A 6,000-nucleotide genomic window follows, 5' to 3' on the forward strand; every position below is an offset into this window, starting at 1 on the left:
AAATTTACCCACAGCCCCTAGGTCCCATCAGTTTGTCTACAAAATCAGGAAAGATATTCCATTTATTTTATGGCTTGCTAATTACTTGATTTTTTTTTTAAATCAGAGAACCAATTGCTGCAGAAGATCAAGAGGTAGAAATCAGACCCCCAAAATATGGTTTTTTACTGATACTATTTTTTTCTACAATATATAACATAAATAAAAGTTATATTCTTCCCACATTGATTTTCCATGCTCTGTTCTTTGCATGTTTCACTGGATCTGAAAGTCTGCGAAAGGGAGGGCATTCTGTTAGGATATGGGCAGACAAAAGTAGAGTTGTGCTGACAGTTCAGAACCTGGAGCCTGGTTCGAATTCTATATCGCCCTCTCTCTCTACCCCTCCTCTGCTTGTGCTCTGTCTCTCAAAAATAAAAGGGGGAAAAAAAAGAGGTTAGAGTGGAAGAGAGCCAAAGCATAAGAGATTCTTAAAAATTGAGAACAAACTGAGGGTTGATGAGGGGTGGGAGGGAGGGGAGGGTGGGTGATGGGTATTGAGGAGGGCATCTTTTGGGATGAACACTGGGTGTTGTATGGAAACCAATTTGACAATGAACTTCATATGTTGAAAAAAAAGTAAAAGAAATAATAATTTAAATAAATAAATAAATACATACATACATGTAAAAAAATTAAAAAACAAACAAACAAGAAACATAGTGATAGATTCTCTCTCTGCCTCTCTCCCTCTGCATCTCCCCCATGCATGTGCACATGTTCTCTCTCTCTCTCTCTCTCTCTCAAAATAAATAAAAATTAAAAAAAAATTTAAACCAGTATTCAGTACCTAGAAAAGAATCATGCAGATGAAAAATAAAGGCCACCTACTTGGAGGTAATATTTGCAAGATATATAAATTGCACAAGATTAACACACACTAAAGGCTAAATGTTTGTGTACCCTCCCAAAAAGATGGCTAAACGTTTCAGCCTCCTGTGCTTTCAGCTGATGGTTCAGGGAGGTGTTTTACACACTTTTTCAAAGGTATTTGGGTAATCGAATCCCACTTGTGCAAAATGGTGGACCTAACCATCGTGTTTTGGCTTTCCTTCTCCCTTCCTGTCTACTTTCCCCACCCCTTCTCACAACTTTCTGAACTGACCATCCAATAAACCCTCTGCACTCAAATCCTGCTTTTAGGGCAAGTGAGTAGAATAGAACCGGAAGTGGCTCTAGGAAGAAAATCTATTAGATTTTGGAAGTAAGTGTCTACACAATCAGATAATCATAAAGATTCCATATTAGGGGGAATTATAACGATGATCTCTAGCATGCTGTAACATCACTACTGAGACTCCAGACTGCAGTAGGTAGGAGTGAGGTCAGTGTAGAAGAGAAAGCTTTGAGTTAAGCAGTTTTAGTGCTTTGAACAATATGGGATAAGGATTGTGGCCGTGGCTGGTGATATTAACTGCATTAGAAATCTAGAGGAAAAGGAATAAAATTCTTAGGTCAGTTAAATATCAATGCAATACACACTATGGAAGTCATGAGGCTTCCCTTAAAACATTTATATATATATATATATGTATATATATATATTCTGCAGCCATAGAGAAGACTGTGTAAAAAACCAAGCACAAATTTAAAATTTTAAAGATAATACAACTGCAAAGGGCACCAGACACCTGTCTTTAATAAGGCTTTTATTGTATTGTCAGGGACCTTAGTTTTAGGGGAGCTGTGTGGCCACTGGTGGGGTTTTCTGCGACTTCCTACCATGGACTGCAGCAACCACATCTTAGTTTCCTGGAAACAGCTGTTATTTTCCAACTACGTCCCTTTCGTGCCCTTTGATACTCTTATCTGTCTCTTTTCTGATCTCCTCCATACCCCCACTCATGAAGCCTCAAAATTCAGGGTGCTACAGGAGAGAAGCAGTATCTTCCAAAATGATTGAATCGTTTTATGTTCCAGTTTCCCCACAATGATGCCAGCACTTGGTATGGCCAGTCTTTTTCATTCTACCACGCTAATAGATGTGAAGTAATCTCATTGTGATTTTAACTTGTGTTTTGAGCTCTTTTCACAGCATCCTTTGTTTATTTGGTCAAGTGGCTATTCAAATCTTTTGCCTCCTCTTAAACTGAATTGCTTTTTTGCTGGTTATTGAGTGAAATCTTTGTATATTCTGCATGCAAGACCTTTATCTGAAATATGATTTAAAACTCTTTACTCCCCGCCTTTTCTCATCTTTTCAGTCTACAGCAACATCTTTCAAAGAACAGATGTTTTTAATTTGAATTCCAATTTGCATTTTTTTAAAGTGGATCATGCTTGCACTTCTCCAAGTTCATCAGCAAGAGCAAGAGAGATTTTTCTCTCTAGCAAGAAAGCCTCTGCCAGTTTACAGGGTAAAGGAAAACCTGGAAATTCAAATTTTTGAGTTTTCATGACCGTATCCCCATTCCAAAATCTCATCACCCCATTGTTTTTCACTGGGGTCCCTGACAATACAACTTGGCAGTTTCTTAAGTGTAAAACATCTTTCGTAGGACTGAGCCTTTCCACTTCTAGGTGTTCACCTAAGGGAAATTAAAGCTTGCGTCCATGTGAAGTCTTGAACATGAATGTTCGCAGTAGCTTAATTTGTCATAGACCAACCTGGACACAGCCCAAATGCTCATCGATAGGCAAATTGATAAACAAACTGTGGTAAATCCATACGATGGAATGCTACTGTGTACACGCAAAAGCATGGATGACCACCAGTAGAAGGTTGCTGAGTAAAAGAAGCCCAACATAAAAGAGCACATGGTTGTCAAAAGAGATTACATATCTTATCACATCACGACTGGGAAAGGAAGAGAGGCAAGAAAGATAACGTTGTTTTTCAAAGAGGTTCCTCTTTCTGGAATAATCTACAAGGTCACCTTTTCCCACACAGGAAATGGAATTATCTTCAACACCATCACTGGGCACATTCATGTCACAATAACCACAAGGAAAGATTTTATATTTAGTGAGTGAATCTACCCTCCAAGATGCAAAGGTTGGGCCACACATTATGCACCGCAATCCAGACCCATAACCATGGTTGAACATTTTCACAGAGACATGGGAGAAAGACTATCTTGAACCTATAGCTTACAGTCCTCACTTCCACACACACCAAAAACCCTCAGAGTTAGTGATGGCGAGGCATCTCTGGCAACAGACACCTGTGTCCATCCTGGCATCCCGTTCCATCCTAAATTTCTCTCTTCCTGGTAGAAAATATAAATTAACCCATACAGGAAAGGGAATATGCAAATAGGTCAACATCCAGCATTTGGTAAGATTATCTTGAATACGTATGTTGGATTTTTATAATGGAAACCGGTGGTGGCGGTGGGGGGCGCTTCTCATCCCATATCCTACTTTGTGTAAAAGGGGCTGGAAGACTGGGGTCAATACTTCCCAGATACCTTAGCTAGTGTTCTAGAGGCAATTTATACTCTGCCCATGATACATGCTAGAAGAAGATCTGGTAGGAGAAAGAGAGAAGTTATGTACTTTTTTCTAAAATGGCAGGAAAAGGGGTGGATGCATGTTTCAGCAAGCACGAGGTTTACCAGCAACGTTGGTTTTCCTATCCGTCACTTGCCTCAGTGTTTTAGGGTAGCTGTCTGGCCACTGGTGGGGCTTCCTGCAACTTCCTTCCTATCATGGAACTTCCTATCATCCTATCATCTTAATATACTGGAAACAGCTGTAATTTTTTAAAAGGATAGGCCATGGCAGTGTCTTCCTGAATCTGGCTCCCCAATCATTTCCAACGTTTTTTAAAATTTTTAATTATGGTAAATAAAAATACAACAAAAAATTGGCTATTTTAACCCTTTTTAAGTACAGTTTCAGCACTGTTAAATATATTCAGATACATGTGCAACAGCACTTAGAACTATCTCTTGTTGGGGCGCCTGGGTGGCTCAGTCAGTTGAGCGTCTGACTTCGGCTCAAGTCATGATCTCACAGTTCGTGGGTTCGAGCCCCGCATCGGGCTCTGTGCTGACAGCTCGGAGCCTGGAGTCTGCTTCGGATTCTGCATCTCCCTCTCCCTCTGTTCCTCCTCTGCTCTCACTCTGTCTCTCTCTCAAAAATAAATAAAGATAAAAAAATTAAAAAAGAACTATGTCTTGTTGCAAAACTGAAACTATACCCACTGAACAACTCATTTCCTACCCCAAATCCTGGCAGCCACAAGTCTACTTTCTGTGTCTAAGAATCTGACTTTCTTAGATCCTCATAACAGCGGAATCAGAATCATACACCATTTGTTTTTTGTGATTGGCTTACATTACTTAGCATAATGTCCTCAAGGCTCAGCCATGGTGTACATTTGACAGGATTTCCTTCTCTTTTGAGGCTTAAAAACATTCCATTGTGTGTGTAGACCACGTTTTCTTTATTCATTGGTCTGTTGATGAACATGTGGGTTGTTTCCACCTCTTCTGTTACTGTGAATAATGCTGCAGTGGGTGTGGGTGTGCAAATATTTCTTCCAGATCCTGCTCTCCATGTATCCCCCGAAGTGGAATTCCCAGATCAAATGGTAGTTCTATTTTTTCACTTTTTGACGAACCCCGTACTGGTTTCCGTAATGGCCGTACCCATTTACATTCCCCCCAACAGAGTGAAGGGGGGCTCTTTTCCTCACATCGTTCCCAATCCTTATTATTTATTGTTTTTGTTTGTTTTGAAAATGGCCATCCTAATCTACTACAGGTTTTTTGCTCTTTAGTTACAATGAGGCTTAGATGAAACATAGACAAAACAGGTCATTTTAAGCTGATGGCAACTTAACTTTAATGGCATACCAAAGCTCCCCCCATTAACTGCCTTTACACTTTTGATGTCACAATTTACCTTCTTGACATGCTGTATTCATTAATAAGTTATTGTGGCTATTGTGATTTTTAACACTATTTTTCTTAACATTTATACTATAGTTATTAGGTGGCTAACATGCCAACCCGTTACAGAATCAGTCTTCTAACCCCGAAGGCACATTGACCTTTACCAGTGTGTTGTGTACTTCCATGTCCTTAACTAACATCTTTTTATTCCAGCCCGAAGGTCTGCTTTCAGAGATTCTTGCCGGGCAGGTCTAATGGTGATCAACTCCTTCAGCTTTTGTTTGTCTGGAAAGATCTGTATTTCAGCTTCATGTCTGAAATAACTTTGCTGTATACAGTGTTCTTGGTGGGCAATTTTTTTCTTTCAGCACTTTGAATATGTCATTCCACTATCTCTTGGACTGTAGGGTTTCTGCGGAGAAATCTATTAGCCTGATGGTTGTGTAGGGTTTCTTTGTAGGGTGGGCTTCCTGCTGGGGTCCTAAAAGCAGTCAGCAGGAACTACATCCCTTTCATGTTCTCTGGTACTCTTATCTGGCTCTTTCTGGATCTCCTCCATACTCCCAGTCATGGAGCCACAAAACTCAGGGTGCTACCAGAGAGAGCCAGGTTTCTCCAGCAGTGAGCTGCACAGCTGTGGCAGCTGGGAATTCACGCGTTGCTCTCACTTGTCCCTGAGAGAGGTCACCGCCAACCACTTCAGCCCCCATGCTGTGGCTCCTCAAGGAAAGGGCACCACCGAAAGTTCCTCTAACACTCTCCAATGTGTCCAAACTTGGCATTTGTTTTGGTTTTGCTTTGTTCAGAGTGCTAGAGTCTTTCCTTGGCAAGATTGGACTTCTACAAAGTCTCTCTTGCCTATGAGTGTCTGCCCAGGTGAGCCCTCTCCTGGTTTTCCCCTACTGGAGGCCAACGGGTCTGGGACCAGGTAGCAAGCTCCCACGGGTTCTGCAGCCCTCCTGACATCTGTCTGCCTGACTCCAGATGCACAAGTCAGCAAAACTCTTCCTAGGTCCCTTGGTGTTTGGCACTGAACCCCACAGCTCTTGTAGAGGTGCTTTTGTTCACAGATGGAAGAGTCAATGTTTAGTAAGGGGAACAAAGAAGAGAGATATCTTAT

This window comes from Acinonyx jubatus, chromosome D1 (assembly GCF_027475565.1).
Source record: "Acinonyx jubatus isolate Ajub_Pintada_27869175 chromosome D1, VMU_Ajub_asm_v1.0, whole genome shotgun sequence".
In the NCBI taxonomy this organism is placed as follows: domain Eukaryota; kingdom Metazoa; phylum Chordata; class Mammalia; order Carnivora; family Felidae; genus Acinonyx; species Acinonyx jubatus.